At 34.1% G+C, this 20,740-nt stretch overlaps 1 pseudogene; it reads right to left on the bottom strand.

The window, feature by feature from the left end:
• LOC120222258 overlaps positions 1-19,035 on the bottom strand; it is a 31,521-nt pseudogene extending 12,486 nt beyond the window's left edge.
• Between the last annotated feature and the right edge of the window lie 1,705 nt (positions 19,036-20,740).

The following is a 20,740-nucleotide window of genomic DNA, read 5'->3' as shown; positions in this document are numbered from 1 at the left end:
AACATCTTTCCATCATGTACAATAAAAAAAGACTTCAAAGAACCAGATGAAGCTGGGAACATTTAATATAAATTCATTTTACATAAATGGAGAGAAAAAGAGCCTAAGATTTTGCAGTGCTTGGGTTTTTTTCTCTACATAAAAGTAATTTCATTTTTAAAATAAAAACTGTCATTAGATAATTTTTTACATCTCAGTGGTTTTGTGTAGCTTTGAGCAATGTACAATATGTTCCTCTTTCCTTGAGGTTGTCTGATATAAGTGAATTTGGGGTGGTATAAATATATTAAGGGAAACGGATGTTTCACTGTTTAAAAATCGCTAACATCAACACTTCCCTAAAAGGAGAGGACAAAAAGAAGTTTATTTTATGTGTAAACTGTCTTCTTTACACAAACAAATGCACCCCAAAGTAAACACCTTCATTTTCAAAATAGCCTTATTTAACCAAAACGTAACACTTAATAGCAGATAATTAGTAAATTTTAAGTCTTCAGTACATATAGCAACACATAAAATATACATGCATATATAGCAATGCATAACATTAAAAAGATTTAAACATCCCTTAAAAAGAACTTCACCTATCTATAAAACATAATCCAAGGTTAAAAATTTCTACCAGTTCTTTCAAGTATAACACTGAAGCCAAAAGAATTGTGGTTATGTAAGATATCACATAAAACCTAAACTGGATGCTACAGTGTTGTCTCTCAGAATAATAATAGCACAAATAGCAAATAAATATTGTAAAAATAATAAAATACTGTAAAAAATAATAAGGACTTACTCTGTCCCAGGTACTATTGATTGTAATAGCAGATGTATTTATTTGGTCTAATTTTGAGGTGACATTATTATTTCATCCTCTATAAAATTGAGAAAATGGAGCCACAGATATTTAGCAATTTGTTAAGGTTACCCACTTAGAATATGAAAAACCTAGAGTCTAAAATCAAGTAGGTTCTTTCCAGAGACCTTCTGAACTCTTCTGCTGTTCTACCTACCTGTCTACAGAAATAATGTTTTTAAAGGCATAAGAAATTTTTGGTATTTTTGTAATTCATTTGGCCTTGGTAATATAAGTATTTGAATATTTTATTTCATTCTATTTGTTTCCTGCCGCTGCTAGGAAATTACCACAAATGTAGCCACTTAAAAATAATACATTATATTATTTCTGGAGCTTAGAAATCGGAAATGGCCTCACTGGGCTAAAATCAAATTGCCAGGGTTGTGTTCCTTTCTGGAGGCTCTAGGAGAGAATACAGATCCATTGCCTTGCCTTTTCTGGCTGCTGGAAGCTGCTCTCATTCCTTGGCTTTGGGCACTTGTACATCTTCAAATGTACAATGATGCAATCTCACAAGTTCTAACTCTTCTCTCTCCTTTTTCCCCATCTATGAACCCTTGTGATTTCACTGGGCCCACTGAATAATCCAGGATATTCTCATTTTAAGTTCAGTTAACTAACAACCTCAGTTTCATCCGCAACCTTAATTCCCCCTTGTCATGTAATATAATCAGAGGTTCAGGGGGTTATAACATATACATCTTTGGGGGGCCATTATTCAGCCTAGCACACTCGTTATATATCCATACTGGGTATTTTGTACTCATGCTTGCATGTGAATGGGTGTGTGCAAAAAATCATCACAATATAGTGGGACGTTAATTTAATAATCCACTTAGTTGACTGCCTTAGACATTTTTATTTATTACAATTTAGAAAAGGTTACCTGTATTAACCACTGATAAATTTGGTTTTTGCTGGAAATTGCCTTTTGGTCAGTGAAACTGTAAAAAGGCATGGCAGGCTTATCTACTTTCTCAGACTTTTGGGAACCAGCTGGTAATAACTGTAATCTGAATACTTAACCTGTTTCTCTGCTGTAAAGTATAAAATCCTCAAGAGTAGAGTTCTGTAAGCATTTTTGAAAACTGATTGCATTTTGATGACAGGTCTGTTATTATCCTGGACCACTTTGCTTACATTTACTTTGCTTTCTTTTTTAAAATTTTCTTCATAAAAAGTAGAGGGAAATTTTAAAAATCTATAGTAGATATACTTAAACAAACACAAATGTGTTTCTAAAATGTTGTATTCAAATATGATAAGAAAGAGCACTCTTTGTAGTGGTATACTTTGTATCTAATATTTAAAAGTAGAAGAACGTTTCCTAAATATTTATTTGGGTAGAAAATTGAATTATGTTAGAATATTTTGCCCCATTTAAAAATCATGCCTTATAATTCAGAACTAACAAAGCCAGTAATTCTCAGCATAAAGAGAATACTTATTTTCAAGCTAGAAATTTTTTCCCCTACATTGTATAAATTTATTCCTGAGGGAAATTTTATTTAAGGTTCAAGTCCTTCCTTGGAAATAATGACCTAGAAATATAGGCCAGAAAGCAATAAAGAACGTATACATGCAACCAAACAGTGGACAGAAAAGAATCACTGTAAACACCTATATGCACAACCTACATTATATGGTGATTATAGGATTAGGTGGTGTCAGTGAAAAAAGGATTAAAACAAGTTATAAAACTGATTTTAGCCCAGACCCATGGAATAAGGTGCATAAATGCACGGAGCAGTGTTTCTAAACTTTGTTGTTGCTGTTGTTGTTGTTGTTAATGATCACTTCCTAAGGAACCTTTCTAAATATACTGTTCTTAATCACTTCTTTCCTTTCATGGATTCTTAAGACCATGGTTTATTGCATATCTGTTTATATAGGATGACCCTTTGGAAGGCCACACACTATTACCATATCTAAGATGCCACCATCCCCCAAAACAATTGTCACATCCTTGGGGATAATATCATCCCTATCGTGAGTACATAAACATAGAGTGACAGCAACAAACAGAAGCTCAACAGGCTATTATTCAAAGTCTTTTATTTTACTGAAAGGAAGCTGGGACACAGAGAAGGGAATTTGTCTAAATAGATACATACTTAACAGGTAGTAGTATGGATAAAATAAAATAAACATAAAGCTTAGAATTTTGTCAATTTGTTTTCATATACAAGTAATACTGATCAAAACAAGAAGCACTATGGGAAAGAAAAAAATCCGTAAGTACCTACATGATGACTAAGTGATGCAACTGTCAGGAACCTGAAGGTATTATCTCTTAGTCTGATATTTTGATACAAACAGAATGTAATGTTATTTGAAAATTCAAAAACCAAGCATTACTTGTATGATAATTTATAATAGGGAAAAAATCTCCTTTGAGTGCAGCTCAGCCACAGAGACTTCCAAATTCCAATAGAAGACAAGGCTTGTTTAAAGGTCAATCACATGTATACTCTTGGTATTTTCCCTGAGTTAGAGCTTGTTCAACAAAGTAAGGAGTTCACAACTGTCAGACGCTGGCATTTCAAAGGGTAAAAGACATCTTTATGAAATAATCAGGACAGAAATATCTTCATGTACAATAATGTATTAAATATCACCAGGAAAAGATATTAAAATTTCTTCTTCTACCTATTTATGAAAAAGCACCTCCTGTCTTAGAGTAGTAATAAAAATAAATGAAAATAAGTCACAATTGGAAAGTAAAACTGCTGTTTGAGGTTAATGCCATCATATTCCTAATCTAAGTGATTGTAAAATATTTTGCAGAAGATTACTGTGAAGATCAGAGCAATAAACTATGTGACATGATTAAATTCCAGCAAGTAGAAAAGGAAACAATAAGCGGTGTTCCTTGGTCATCAGCAAAAATGCTACCTGGCGGATGACTACATACATTTCTAGTTGGAGCACTAGACCACTAATTAAAACTAGCGGGATTCTCCTAGTCCAAGAAAGTATTCTAAATTTCTTCATGCTACATGCTTTACTTTTAATTCATTTCCAAATGGTATAGGAATACCTGTTGTACATGGAGGAAAACATAAAAGACCCAGTAGGGGGTAATGTATAATGACTCGAAGCAAGTATTTAAACTTTGGGCATGCCTGGGTGGCTCAGTCAGTTGAGCATCTGACTTTGGCTCAGGTCATGATTTCACGGTTCGTCGGTTCGAGGCCCATGTGGGGCTCTGTGCTGGCAGCTAGCTCAGAGCCTGGAGGCTGTTTCAGTTTCTGTATCTCCCTCTCTCTCCGATGGTCCCCTACTCATGCTGTCTCTCTCTCTGTCTCTCAGAAATTAAAAAATAAATAAATAAATAAAAACATTAAACTTTAAAGAAAACAAGAGTTGTGTCTTGGCTTGGGCCATAATTTTGATCATGTCAACCTTTGTCTTCCTTGAAACCAACTGTTTTCCCAGTTCACCTATCCTAAATATATGTCTCAGACTGTAAACTCAAGCAAACCTCTCTTCAATTTCGTTCCTATGAATTTCCTATTTTGTCAGGTTTTTTTAATTAGCCCTGCTCATAAATTTTGTTTTGCCTGGTCCCAGACTCCTGACTCGTATTACACTGTGGGTTTCCTCTTACCCTTCACCTACTACACCTTTAAAACTAGTAGACTTTTAGTCTGATATTTTATTCCTAGGTATCAACTAGAATATAACACCGAAGCCTCAAGTTCAGGTACCGTATTGCCCAAACTGACATCATTAGTTGATATAATAGCTGAAATTGTCCTATAGAAGTCAGACAATAAATTTATTTCTTCATTTATTCTTTTACTTATCTCAAAAGTATTTATTGAACAGTTCAGTAGGCAGGGAACTCTGCTAGTCTTGGGGACACAATGGTAAATAGGAAAAAGTGGTTCTTTTCATGGATATTCCATTTTGTTTGAGGAGACAGATATGAAAAAAGTAATTGCATAATTGTATAACTAATTATCCCATTATAAAGTTGATAAATACTACAGATAAGCTCAGAGAGCATTCACATTATATAACTGGAAGCTTGCCCTAAACTGCAAAGTCTATAAAGATTTCATTGAATAAATGACATTTAATCTGAGGCTCAAAAACTACAGTTTACTTTTCATAGAGTAAGAAGAAAAACAAAACAAATGAAGAGCACAGACCAATGACCTAAAATAAGGAGGAGTCTGGTTCATAGAGGATGTGAGAAAAATCAGTGTGGTAGAGAGTAAAGGGTATGAGGAGACATGTAAAGATACTGGGCACTTGTGGCGATGAGCACTGGGTGTTAAATGGAAACCAACTTGACAATAAACTATTTATAAAATAAATAAATAATTAAATTAAATTAAATTAAATTAAAAAAAATAAAAAATATACTGGAGACTGATGCCAGATTATATAGCACAGTTTTAAGCCTTTTGAATGTTTAACTTGAGAGCTTTGGGAAGACATAAGGTTGTGAAATTACATGGTAATATTAAGGCTTTATAGTCATTATTTGAGGGAGTCTATGGACAATAAATTGGGGGTTTGTAAAAGAGGCTACTAAAAGGTCAAAGGGCACAATAGTGAAAAGACAAAGAATGAGAGAAACTACTAACAAATCTGTATCTATAAGGGGTCAGTGTCTGGAATATATAAAGAACTCCTACAACTCAACAACTGAAAAGTGAAATAACCCTATTTAAAAATGAGCAAAGGACTTGAATAGACATTTCTTTAAAGAGTGTATACAAATAGCCAACAAGCATATGAAAATGTGATTAACATCACAAATCATCAAGAGAAGTATAATTCAACATCATGATGAGATATCACCTCACTCCCATTAGGAGGGCTACCACTAAGAAAAGAAAAAAAGAAAGGAAAAGAAAAGAGAAAAGAAAGGAAAAGAAAAGGGAGAAGAAAAGAAAAGGAAGGGAACGGAAGGGAACAGAATAAATGCTGGTGAGGATGCAGAGAAACCGAAACCCTTGTGCACTGTTAGTAGGAATGTCAAATGTTGCAACTGTTGGGGAAAACAGTAGGACAGTGCCTCCAAAGATTTATAAATATAGAGCTACAATATGATCCAGCAATCCCATTGCTGGGTATATATACAAAATAATTGAAAGCAAGGTCTTTAAGAAATATTTGTGCACCTATGTTTGTAGCAGCATTATCCATAATAATCAAGAGATGGAACCAACCTAAATGTCCATTAACAGATGAATAAACAAAATGTAGTCTGTACATAAAATAGATAATTCAGTCTTAGAAAGGAAGGTAATCCTCTTACATGCTGCAACATGGATGAACTTTGAGGACATTAGGCTATATGTAGCCAATCACAAAAGAACAAATACTGTATGATGCTACTAATATTAGGTATCTAACAGTAGTCAAGTTCTTAAAAATAGAAAATGGAATGTTAGTTACTATGATATGAGGGAAGGGAGGGGAAGAGTTATTGCTCAGAAGAATAGAGTTTTGGACTTGCAAGATGAAAAGGTGGAGAATGTTCTAGAGATGTGTTTACAACCCTGTGAATTAATATAGCTAGATACTACTCTACAGTATATTTAAAACTGGTTAAGATGGTAAATCTTATGTATCTTAACCAAAATAAAATAAAATCATGTAGAAGCTATCGCTACAGTTAAAAAATATGAATGGTAGTTTGGATTAGAATTGTAGCAGTGGAAAACAAGAGAAAGGGATACACTTAAGAGAGATTTAAAGCAGAATTAACATACATATTACCTTAAATATGTGAGACAAGGGAGAAGAAGTAGTCAACGAAGTATCGAGATTGTTTTCAATTGTAAAACTATTTGTGGCAGTATTGTGCCTGAGACATATGTTTAAAAATTGTCAGCATACAGACAGTAAGAAACGTTTTGGCATGAGATGCGATAATGAAGGGAGTAAGAGTCTGATAGTAAAGTAAGAATAAAGTGAGGCATAAGAGAATCTAGAGGTTTCTCTGAACATCTCCAGAGTTTATAAGGCATGTCAAGGGAAATTAGCTGGAAAAAAAAAGGCTGAGAAGGAAGTAAATTACTAGATGTACTCCAAATCAATTAATCACTACACTCAAATTTACAAATTCTTTCCTCATTACCTGTTAAAATTAAGAAAAAAAGATTACCATAAGGAAAGAATTCCCCTTATAGTCTAATCCTACATTCTATGATGATCAGTGAAAGAAAGTACATCATTTCTTTTTTTTTTCCAAATAGTGTATTGTCAAATTAGTTTCCACATAATTTGACTCACTCAGTGCTCATCCCCACAAGTGTCCTCCTCCATGCCCATCCCTCCTCCCCCCCACATCCATCAGTCCTCAGTTTTTGTCAGCATTCAAGAGTCTCTCTTGGTTTGCCTCTCTCCCTTTCCCCCACCATTTCCCCCCTTCTCCTCCCCCTTGTTCCTCCGTCAAGTTTCTCCTAATCCTCCTATACGTGCAAACATATGATATTTGTCCTTCTCTGCCTGACTTATTTCGCTCAGCATAACACCCTCAAGGTCCATCCATGTTGCTACACGTGGCCAGATTTCATTGTTTCTCATTGCCATGTAGTATTCCATGGTATAGATAAACCACATCTTCTTGATCCATTCATCTGTGGATGGACACTTAGGCTCTTTCCATGTTTTAGCTATTGTGGAGAGTGCTGCTATGAACATTGGGGTCCATGTGCTCCTATGCCTCAGCATTTCTGTATCCCTTGGGTAAATTCCTGGCAGTGCTATTGCTGGGTCATAGGGGAGTTCTATTGTTAGTTTCCTGAGGAACCTCCACACTGTTTTCCAGAGGGGCTGTACCAGTTTACATTCCCACCAACAGTGCAGGAGGGTGCCCGTTTCTCCACATCCTCGCCAGCATCTAGAGTTCTCTGATTGGCTCATTTTAGCCACTCTGACTGGCGTGAGGTGGTATCTCAGTGTGGTTTTGATTTGTATTTCCCTGATGAGGAGGGATGCTGAGCATCGTTTCATGTGTCTGTTGGCCATCTGGATATCCTCTGTGGAGAAGTGTCTGTTCATATCTTCTGCCCATTTCTTCACTGGATTATTTGTTTTTCAGGCGTGTAGTTTGGTGAGTTCCTTATAGATTCTGGATATCAACCCTTTATCTGATAGGTCATTTGCAACTATCTTTTCCCATTCCGTTGGTTGCCTATTAGTTTTCTGGGTTGTTTCCTTGGCTGTGCAGAAGCTTTTAATCTTGATGAGGTCCCAATCGTTTATTTTTGCTCTTGATTCCCTTGCTTTTGGGGATGTGTCAAGCAAGAAGTTGCTGCGGTGGAGGTCAAGGAGGTTATTTCCTGCTTTCTCCTCTAGGGTGTTGATAGTTTCCTGTCTCACGTTCAGGTCCTTGATCCATTTTGAGTTTATTTTTGTGCATGGTGTGAGAAAATGATCTAGTTTCATTCTTCTGCATGTGGCTGTCCAGTTCTCCCAACACCATCTGTTAAAAAGGCTGTCTTGTTTCCATTGGATATTCTTTCCTGCTTTGTCAAAGATCAGTTGGCTGTATACTTTTGTGTCCACTTCTGAGCTCTCAATTCTGTTCCATTGGTCTATGTGTCTGTTTTTGTGCCAATACCATACTGTCTTGAGGATGACAGCTTTGTAGTAGAGGCTAAAGTCTGGGATGGTGATACCTCCCGTTTTGGTTTTATTTTTCAGTATTCCTTTGGCTATTCGGGGTCTTTTGTGGTTCCATACAAATTTTTGGATAGTTTGTTCTAGTTTTGAGAAGTGTGCTGGTGCAATTTGGATTGGAATTGCATTGAAAGTGTAGATAGCTTTAGGTAGTAATGACATCTTAACTATATTTACTCTTCCTATCCATGAGCATGGAATGTTTTTCCATTTCTTTGTGTCTTCTTCAATTTCCTTCATAAGTTTTCTATAGTTTTCATCATACAGATCTCTTGTATCCTTGGTTAGGTTTATTCCGAGGTATTTTATGGTTTTTTGTGCAATTGTGAATGGGACCAGTTTCTTGATTTCTCTTTCTGTTGCTTCATTGTTGGTGTATAAAAATGCAACTGATTTCTGTACGTTGATTTTGAAAGTACATCATTTCAATTAATTCCTTTTTTGCTTTGATTTCTGTAAAGACATATTGATATGCAGGTCAAAATTAAGTTCCTAAATAAGCAACTGATTTCTAACTTCACAATCATATGCAAATCCATAGATGTTTTAAATTCATCTATAAATTTTTAATTCTTAAAGGGCTGATGAAACAGAAACTAAATCTTTTGCACACTAGAGATTACAAGCATCAGCAATGATGTATGTAAAAACTACTATCAAACAATAGCAAAAAAGTGCCTTTATTTAGAGTGACACACAAAGAAACTTTAATCAAAATGTGCTTATCTTCTTTCTTCAACAAAATTGGAAGAAAAATTGGAAATTTTGCTTGTGTTCACATTAGATGGTATATTAAATATGCTTGGGATTCACATGTTTGTAGTTTATTTAGAAGCAGAAAGAGCAAGATTATACAGAAGTTATTTGAGGTGTGTTAATATAATAATCCCTTTAAAGGAGAGGCTAGGTCAGCTAATTATGCATACTTACTTTGTCAATTTATTGTATTTATTCACAAATGAGTTCAGAATATTTTATTATATTATAAGAAATTGAGAGTGTCTGGAGATACTAACCCTTATGTTCATAGTTCACGGACAACTTTCAGTACATGATTACTTCATATCACCTATTATCCAATACTATTTGAGCATACTGAAAACACTCAAAATAGCTCCTAATTCTTAAAATTAATTATTAAATTATAGACACGTTAAAAGATTAATGTTTAACTCATTCTTTCTTGAAAGAAATTAAAATGAGGGGGTGCCTGGGTGGCTCACTCAGTTAATCCTTTGACTCTTGATCTCGGCTCAGTTCATGATCTCATGGTTCCTGAGTTTATGTGCTGTGTCAGGCTCTGCACTGATGGCATGGAGCCTGCTTGGGATTCTGTCTCTCCTTCTCTCTGCCCCTAACCTGTGGTGTTTTCTCTCTCAAACTCAATAAATAAATTTTAAAAAATTAAAATGGGATATAGCTAAATATATTGCCACTGTACTGCTAACCACATTATCGATGATGTTATTGAACAGATAGGTACCTTATTAATGAAGAAATTTTAAATCTATCCTTAAATCTCTACTTTATGAAACAGTGTTTTAGGTATAGTAAATCACTTACATTTTGTTATTTTGTGCTCCTCTGTTAAGATCATCTGATCTTAGTTTCTCTGCATTTCAATTTACACAAAAAAATTAGTGTAAGCCACACATTTTTAAATCTATGCAGTGAAAAATTTGAGATACAGGGCAAGTAGCTACTTGACTAAAATTTTTCTTAATTTTAAGATGCTACTTAAGTAAGATATTTCTTAAGATTTGTTTCTGCCTGTATTTTTGTGCTGAGTTTTTATGAGGGGGAGGTGGAATTGAAATAGGATTATCTATTCTATAAAATTCATTGCAAAGTCATTTCTAAAATACTACTCTTTTAAAAACTAAAATAAACTTTCTTGTTCTAATCATCTTGCTATATTGAAATGTAATTTTCAATATGTTAGAGTCATTCAATATGTTAGCATTGATGTTCACTTTGGCATGAATCTTACTTTTTGCAATTTTGTTTATCCCTGGGGTAATTTGTAGACATTTGAATTTACTTTTTTTTTTTTTGCCTTTTCTAAAAAGATTCTATAAGTTACTCTGACATAGTTATTATGACTACATTGAAAGTTGACACTGACATACTATTTGCATTTTATTACAAAAAATTTTTCATTGAGAACTGCAAATATATAAATAATGACCTTAATATTTTATAAACTATAAAGGTAGCACTGTAGAATAGAAAATACAATCTGAAAATGAAGCTCAATTATAAGAATAAAACAAAAAAGCATGAAGGCATTTTAAAAATAATCTACCTTTCATTTCAATAGGCACAGTGGATCATTGCAGGGAATTATGTATGAATTAATGAATTCTGAGGGAAAATATTATGATAAAGTAGCTTTTAATAAAATAGTTCTAAAACAAAGAATACAAAAATATTGATGGTATTATAAACAAAATTATTTGCTTATATATCAGTATACGTACAAGTTTATGATTTATAAAAATTATATATACTATACATTATTTATAAAAATATAACTAGTAATAGTTTACTCTTTAGATGAATAAACAAAAATTATACTGCAGATGTTAGAGGATAAATGAATACTCATTACATATGTTTTATAGGCTATAATGTTTAAAGTATGATTTTTAAATCATCCATTGAAGGGGCACCTGGGTGGCTCAGTTGGTTAGTCAGCTGACTCTTGATTTCCATTCAGGTCATGATCTCACAGTTGTGAGAATGAGCCCCACATCCAGCTCTGTGTCCAGCCCCACAACCAGCCCCACATTTGGATCCATGCTGAGCATGGAGCCTACTGGGAGTCTCTCCCTCCCTCTCTCTCCGCCCCTGCCCCACTCATGCATATGCGTGTGTACTTGCTTTTCAGAATACATTAGTTAATTAAGGTTTAACAAATAAATAAAATCATCCATTGAAAATGAAGTTAAAAAAAATAAAATGGGGTCGCCTGGGTGGCTCAGTCAGTTAAGCTTCCAACTTCGGCTCAGGTCATGATCTCACCGCTGGTGAGTTCGAGCCCTGCATCTGGCTCTGTGCTGACAGCTCAGAACCTACAGCCTGCTTCAGGTTCTGTGTGTGTCTCTCTCTCTTTGCCCCTCCCCTGTTCATGCTCTGTCTCTCTCTCTATCTCAAAAATAAATAAACGTTAAATAAAAAATTTTTAAAAATAAAATGAAGTTAGTGCTAACATATATATACAGGCACACTCACACACACACATATGACACATTATATATAAAATCCTGACATTTTCTATCTAAAAAACTTATTTCCAGAATTTGAGAATTGTACAGAGATTTGAAATAGTTCTTATTCCTATTATACTGGGGCACCTTTCCTTTTTTGGAGTAAGTTAATACTAATATTTAATTAAAGTCAGTACTTCAGTAAACCAACTCTGGGGAGAGAAACAGAGACTGCGCAAACTTAACCTTCTATTAGGAAAAACACAGAGTGACTAGCTTGTGACATACATCTCCATCTGCTGACCTCTGGGAGGCATCAGTAGGAGAGTTTATCAAAGAAAAAAAGAATCAGATTAAATTGTTAAATGGTTTGAAAAAGAAAGCAAGTAGAAGCAAATATAAATTAACCCAGATGTTAAAAAAAGATTAATAAAACTTTTCATCATTACTATATGGTTTTAAATCTTGTTTAAATGAATATGTTTTTTATAAATCTTTGCCCACATCACCAAAAGAGTTAAGTCATGATAATTATTTCACTTCATAAAGATTCATTGGACTGTTTAAGCCAATTTTCCTCCTGTGGTTCCATATCACAACCAAATTTAAATAGAAAGGACTCGTTTTTATTCCAATGACAGGAAGTTCTTTGTATGCTGAATTCATGATGAAATCTATGCCAGTGGAGGAAAATGGAAATAATTAAATAGGTATGCTTGTAGGAGGATGAATTGAGATTCTAAAGTTATGTTGATACTGAAAACCTAGAGTGTGCATACGCCCCTTAATGATGAATAGTTACCTACCAGTTAACGTCTCCCATCACTTTCTTATGTAACAAGGACTTGCTTGTTGGGCCACAAGACAGTTATGCCTAGAGACACATCCAAGGACATGTTATCTGTAACCCCTAAAATTCTTAGAGATCTTTTGAAAATCTTTATTGACTTCTACCTGAGGTAGAGTGTCTGTCCCTCTCCCTGCCCCTAAATAACTAATGGTGCTCATGGATATTTTCCATCTAACAACTCAAAGGGCAAAGGGAAAATCATATTATTTAATTTTTTCCAACTATCCCTCCATCTCATTATTTTCTTCTTCCCTGTAATAATTACCAAATCCTAATGGCCTTTGTAGTTATGAATGGCAAGCAGTTTACTATTCCTCTAAACAAAAATTGGAAATGAATATGGAAAGAAAAAAGAGGGCAGCTTATTTATCACTGATTTTTCTCCTGAGAACACAGGATTTTAATTTTATTAAAAGCAAATAGACTCCTGGTTTCCAGTCTCGCATATAAAGAGCTTGAGAATCATCACTCCCTCCTAACAACAAATAAAAAGCTATACAAGCTGAAAAATCAACAACTCTTCTTAGATCCATCAGAGAAGGTGGTCACAGGGCAAACTGCTGATCAAACAATGGAGAAACAGACAGGTAGATAAATAGAATTAATTTCTCTTAGTAATGCTTTGTACTGTTTGTTTTGTAAAGATCCTTCAGATCATTCATAGATTTACTGCAAGTATTATTATGTTGTTTTAGATGTTACTGTAAGTTACATCAATTTCAAAATTTTTTTGTTAATTTAGTCTTTCAAAGATACTGAACTATGATTCGTTTTGCATACTGATTTTGTTTTTCTGGTATTCACTTCCATTTACTTATATATGTATATTTTTGTTTTTCTTCATCCCTTTCTATAGTTTCTACAATTTTTAAAATCTGTTTTTCTCTTTTTCCCTAAAAAAAAATCTGTAGCATTTTGTAGATATGATTTGTTGGTGATCTCATCTTTTAGTTTTTGCTTCTTTGACAGTTCTTTCTTTCACGTTTATATTTACATTTTTTCCACTGGATTTAGAATTATTGATTGGGGGGTACCTGGGTGGCTCATTCTGTTAAGCGTCCAACTTCAGCTCAGGTCATGATCTCCCCGTTTGTGAGTTCAAGCCCTACATCAGTCTCTGTGCTGACGGCTCAGATCCTGGAGCCTGCTTTGGATTCTGTGTTTCCATCTCTCTCTGCCACTCCCCTACTCATGCTCTGTCTCTCTTAAAAATAAACACACATTTTTTTAAATGGCAAAAAAAGAAAAAGAATTACTGATTGGTAGTTGTTTTATTTAAGCACTAAATATATCATCATATTTTATTCTGTTCTCTATATTTTTACGTTCAAAAAGTCAGATGTCAGATTGATAATTGCTCCCTAGAGCAAGGAGTGTGTGTGTGTGTGTGTTTGTGTGTGTGTGTGTGTGTGTCTGTGTGTTTCCCTATTGGAATTCATAGGAGTTCTTGAATCTGAGGCTTAATATCATCAATTATTTTGCAAAACTTCTCAAAGTATCTCTTAAAATTTCACTCTTGCATCACTCTCTTGTTTCTCTTGGTCCCCAAATTAACTATTTTGGTTTCTCACTATGTCCCGTTTATCTATTATGCACTTTTCTTACTTTACTTTTTCTTTAAACTTCAGTCAAAAATTTTATTTTTTTCATTTTCCATTTTACCAATCCTCTCTTCAGCTATGCCTAATCTACTGTTATGTTTAATAATTTGTTAATTTCATTCATTTTATTTTTTCATTATACAATTTACATTTGACTCTTTTCTCAAACTGTGATATCTGGAGAAATTATTAATCATTATCTTGAATGATTATCAAGATACTTAAAGTCTTTGTCTGATTAGTTTTGAGATCACTTATATATCTTTTTTGTTTGTTTTCTCACTTAGGACGTGGTCATTTACTTTGTATAAAATGATTGACAGAACTGGGGTGCCTTGGTGACTCAGTTGGTTAAGCTTCCAACTTCAGTTCAGGTCATGATCTTGTGGTTCACAGGTTCAAACCCCAAATTAGGTTCTATGCTGACAGCTCAGAGCTTGGAGCCTGCTTCAGATTCTGTGTCTCCCTCTCTGTCTTCCCCTCCCTTGCTCATGCTCTCTCTCTCTCTCCCTCTCTCTCTCAAAAATAAATAAAAGCATTAAAAAATTAATAAAATGATTGACAAGACTAATTTCAAGATTTGTTTTGTATTTTCTTCTAACAGAGAGGTCTTCCTTTTCCTTTGTGATAGGAAATTAGAATCGTTGCATATTAATTTAATATAATATGGGATTTAGGTAGTTTGAAACTGAATTTCTTTCTTTGTAAGAGCTAGACAATCTCTGCTTTTGTAACTTTTTTGGTAATAGAACTAAGGTCCTTCCTAGAAATATGCACAGTGTAAGGGTCGCTTTTTGTCACTCTCTGAAATGCAAATTTTGTCACCCAGTTTCATAGAATTATTTAAATCTATACTTACCTTCTGGTCTCTTCATTATTTTGTTGGTTTGTTTATTTGACTATAACTTTCTGGAAATGTTACCAGTAACAAAGCAGCAACTGCCTCAAAGTAAAAAATCGTTGACAAAATTTCAAATTCATCTAGAGGCATGTAGCTTTCATTGGGATTTGAGGCCCCTCATGTCTGAATAGCTTTGTAGTTCAGATTACTTGAAACAAGTGTTGTTTGTTCATTTATTTTAAAATTTGCATGGCTTTTCTAGCTTTCATTGGTAGAGGAATTGTTTCTATAACAAATAACTCCGCCATTAATATAAGTGATTTGCATATGCAAATTAACATAAATGGAAAATAGGTATATTTTGAGGTTAATTATCAAGAGGAGGCCTACTTAGCTGATTGTAAAATTATTGAAGGAAGCTTTTATTGTATATATAACATAATAAGGTTTGAAACAAGCTAATATTTTAAAAGCAAAGTCTTGTGAACTGACTCATCTGCAAAGAATCACACATCTCTTAATTTTCAGGAAGTCAACTAGACATTAGGTTTTCTGATCCCAGACCCAGGCTCTTAAACAGTCAAACAGTTTGATAACACAAGTCCAGGTTTACAAAATATTTTCTATGTACATCTTGGTTAATTGTGCAGCTCTTCTTTTCTATCTAGGAAGCCATAAGAATATTCCCTGGCTGATAGTGTGAAAAATCAATGTTCAAATATTGTTATGTACATGTATATGACAGCGTAATGTTTTAGTGGCCTAGTTACTTAAAAGCAATTAAGAAATAAAGTCCTCTTTCAACAATATTTACATCATTTTACTTGTACCTTCTCTTCTTTCCAGAAGTATATAGTTTTAGTCATATAGGCAAACTGTTGAATCTCTGCCTTTATGTATGAAAACTTCCAAACTATTTTGGAGCTGAATTCACTAACACACACATACACACAGAGATACACCATAAAACATGCCAGTCTTACAGCTGTTTCTAGGTCTCCTCCATTCCCTCATTCCACCAGCATTGCCACTTCAGGAAAGCATGTGTGTGGTGAGTTGTGTCATGTATATGTGAGCCAGAAATAATATACAATATGTAATTTTTCCTTTCAATACTGTGTTCCAGAATCCATTATCAATTACTTTCAGATTATAAAAACAAGTGTCCAAATCAGAACAATTCAAGACATTTAATAAGAAAAGTGATACACAGGCCTGGGGTGACTCAATCCGACCTTGATTTCAGCTCAGGTTATGATCCCAGGGTCATGAGATTGAGCCCCACATTGGGCTCTGCTGAGTGTGGAGCATGCTTAAGATTTTCTCTTCCCCTCTCTCCCACTCACATGTACACTCTCTCTTTCTCCTCTCTCTAAAAAAGAAAAAAAAAAAAGGTCATATAATACGTAGGAATAATTTACTTTTAAGCAAAGCTTTCATAGAAAATAAATTCTTTCCTATAACAGGGATAGCTTTCTGCTTCATGTGTAAAAGACTTGGAAAGTTAAAGCATGGGGAAAAAGAGTAATTTATTATGCAATATGTCTTTGGTTTTTTATATTCTATTGAACATTGAAAAACTTTCTTATAGATGCTTATTAAAGGAACATTTTTCTATCTTCTCTTTGTATTATATAGAATGTTAATTATATATTCCTTTTTTGCTTTCAAAATATAAAGCTAACCAAATCTCTTATTTCAAATAATCTCTAAAAGTATATGGAGTGACTATACCAGGGAACAGATTTGACTTTATGAGCATAATATATTTATTGCTAATTATGTCTCATTATGTAAAAACTGAATATACTGAAATGAAAAAAAAGTAAAAATGAAACCAAAAGTTTGATAAGGAGTTATGATTTTCTCTAAACCATTTAGACAATTTTATTCTTATTTTCTTTTAAACTGATGCAGACTTCAGTCTTTCATATTTATTGAGATTAAAGTTCAATTCATTCTTGCTGATTAGAGGAAGCTTCTCCTTTCCAAAAACAAAACAAAACAAAACAAAAAAAACCCAAGCTGGAATATCTTGAAGAACATTAACAAGTAAAATCCTTTAGAAAGAGCACCGTTTGTAAAACTGAAAATTAGAAGTGAAAAACATTTCAAAAAATAAAGCCCTAAATATATATATCATTGCATGAAACAATGATTAAATGCAGAAGACCTTATAAGCAATGGTGTGTGATTTAGAAAATATAGATTTGCAATCAAAATGCAGTATCATTCAGCCATTTATTAACTAGGTATTAACACCAGAACACTGCTAGCATTTTAATGAAGAACCGCTATCAAATACTCATTTACCTTTATTTCTGATTCTTTCTGTGATCGCCAATTATACTTAACTGCAACGTTGTTCAATTTTAAGGTACCAACTGCTAGAGTGTCTTTCCTATGGAAGATATTTGCATTTTAAGGAAGCAGCATACAATTATTCTCCAACTGGGCTAGAACTAAACCTGTGCTATAATATACCCATATCGAAGCCTGATTTCTTCTTACCAGGCTTTCCTATGCTAGGAAATGTATCTCTATATTTTAATCACCATACATAAGCTGCACTTTAACATTATTAATGAAGTTATTTAATATTAACTGGAATTTAGAGGATGCAGAAACAGCAAGGTAGATAATTAGCTCTCACTGAAGCCATTAATTTTCACAGTACTATTAAAGCATTTATTAAACTCTTTTGATTACATTTTTATATACTTGCTTATTTAAATGATTTCTACCTACAAATGACAGGGGAAAATTATTCCAGTTATATTTTTTCCCTCTCCAGTGCCTTGATTGATTAAATTTCCTTACCACCTCAGTGTTGTACCCCCCCGAGCTGAGTGATCAGTGAACAGAATACAGGAACACATATTGGTGTCACACACTTCTTTATTCAGTGCTGGGCATGCTTGGGGAGCACTGAACTCAAGCAGCCCCGAATAGCAGCAAGGGAGAGCTTATATTCTTGAGCTTATCAGGCTTGACTAGGTTCCCAGGCATCTGTGTGACTAGGACCTGTTTCTCTAAGATACAAATATTGTCTATGTGGCAAGTGGGCTATGGAGGCAGACAGCACAGTTATTGTGCTAATCTCTGGCTTCCTGCCTAACTTTCTGGTGCAGTTCTTGAGAAACTATCTTGCAAGGGTGAAGCTAGCTTGCTGTGCACACAGTGTTCTAATCTTCTAGTTCTTTAAGTACTGGCCAAAGGTTATAAACAGGCAAGGGGGCTTTAACATCAGGACTATAATTAATATTAGCACATTTTTTAAACTTTAAAGAATATTTGACCATTTTATTTTGTGATTTATATACATATACATATATATTTACGTAAAATAAATTTTCATTAAAGTAACCACTAATACAATCTTAATTGTATTTGTAGTTTAGCTTGGTATTTACCAAGAACACCTTCATAATTTATTTTTTTTTATATTTTTTTATTTATTTCTAGGAGAGAGAGAGACAGCGTGAACAGGGGAGGTTCAGAGAGAGAGGGAGATACAGACTCTAAAACAGGCTCCAGGCTCTGAGCTGGCAGTCAGCACAGAGCCCGAAGCGGGGCTCGAACCCGCGAAACGCAAGATCATGACCTAAGCGAAAGTCGGACACTTAACCGACTAAGCCACCCAGGTGCCCCAGCACCTTCATAATTTAAACAGGACAAGAAACCATATGCATTTAGATCAAATTCTTTCTTACTGGAGTGGAGACTCAGAAAGGAAATCTAACAGGTGTCTAGCTCTCTAAACAAATAGAACTAATAAGGCAAATTTTCATTTTGCAGAGAATGAAAAGAAAGAGTAAGACACATAGCATCAATTAAGGAATATATGATAAGCCATCTGGCTTAATGATGTAAACAGATAATAAGTTCCATATGCAGTTCTCAATATTGGCACAAATGCAAGAACACTAAATGAGCACCAAATCTGCTTAAACATCTGCCAGGACTCTCATGCAGGTAAAGCAAACTTACCTAGCTGATACTTGATGAATCTTGTTGACCAGTACATTCTCCATTCGCAAGGCAAACATCAAGGGAATCTGATAAACTGCATCATACTATGACCAAGACAATTATCAGGCCAAAGGTAACTGACAGAGTGGGTTCCTACAGTATGTGATCTTGAAACTGACAAGGGCACAGTATGCAGAAAAGGATACTTCCAGGTTGTAGAAAATGTTCTGTATAATTTAGAAACAATGTGTTTACCTTTCATGTACAAATACCTAAAAGAGAAAATAGAATCAAAGAACCTGGGAGCTCAAAAATAGTAATGCTGACTTGTCAGTCACATATTGTACTGATTCATTAATTTATTTAACAAAAACTATTTCCTTCCAGGTTTTAGGCATCATTTTCTTCTGAGGAGAAAGTTTGAAAAGAGAGAGAGAGAGAGGGAGAGAGAGAAAGCCATGCTTAAATAAACCACTGTTTTTTCTTTACAGAAAATTCTCCAAATAGTTCAGATTTTTATTTAATGCATACAATGGAAAACAAAGTTATGTAACCTTTGATAAAATGTATTGACTCACAAGAAAAATATTATGAAGAATTTAATTACCCAATGAATCTATTTTTATTATATTCCTAATAAAAATATGCATATTGGAAAGGATAATGCTTGCTGCTGTTTTACCTAGTGAAAAGCAATCCCAGAGGGGAATGCATTAATTGCTTTCTTAGCCACAGTTCTCCTATTTGAGGACCTCACCAGTGAACAGTTAAGACATTTTTTTATTAGGATATATAATATTTGAAATTATAACCATAATTTTTGGTTATCTGATGATATTTCCAATATTTTCTTAGCAGACAATAAAATGCGGGTTAATGTGATTGCAGTTCACTATAATATTTTTGTTATTTCTTATAGGCACAATAAATCCTTGCAAATTAGCATTGCTACTGATTTTACATATGCTTGTTTATTAGGTATATGAACTGAGTGGTATATATGGATAATATAAGTGTTTTTATCCATATATTCATTAAACACATACTATTAAGCACCTACTATTTCTAGACACTGGTATATCACTTGTAAAACGTCAAGAGTCTCAACCAGAGCTGTTGGTTTGTGGTTATATTTTGAAGGTAGAGCCATCAGAACTCCCTGACAGATTGAATGTAGGTTGTGAGAGAAAAAAATAATCAAAAATGACTCCATGTTTTTCTGGAGCCAAATTATCTTATGGATTCATAAGAACAAATTTAAGGGAAAAAAAAAAAGATGACTGAGTGGAAAAGAGGTACTCTAAATCAAATTTAATTAAGAATGCCAAAGCAGAGCCATTCTTTATAGGATACAATTAAACCTTTGGGGCAACCTTAGATGATTCTCACAGGAACAAAAATATGTATATAGAAAAATGAATTAAAATTAGAAACAAAAGTTGTATTTAAAAACTATAAAAAGTAAGGGGAAGGCAATAGTACCACTAGGGAAACAATTAAGCTGAGAGCAACCCTCACAAGTGGGAAAAGAGAAGGTAAGAAAAAATAACTCCTCCAGTCAATAAAAGGTGTCACAATGAAGTCTCGTATACACAGTAGACCACATGCATTAATGATGTCAGATTCGAAGCAAAGAGAGTTCTAAAATCCTGTGGGTCCACTGTATTCACAGCTAGAGGAACAGGATCAGTGAGGATGGTAGAGGAATCCCATTTAGAAGCTGAGCCCTGGGAACAAAGTCACTAAAATGGAAGAAAGAAGTACAGG

This window comes from Hyaena hyaena, unplaced genomic scaffold (genome assembly GCF_003009895.1).
Source record: "Hyaena hyaena isolate Hyena2069 unplaced genomic scaffold, ASM300989v1 scaffold_861, whole genome shotgun sequence".
Taxonomy (NCBI): Eukaryota; Metazoa; Chordata; class Mammalia; order Carnivora; family Hyaenidae; genus Hyaena; species Hyaena hyaena.
Note: the sequence above shows the minus strand (reverse complement) of the source record. Positions and strands in the feature narration are given on the sequence as shown.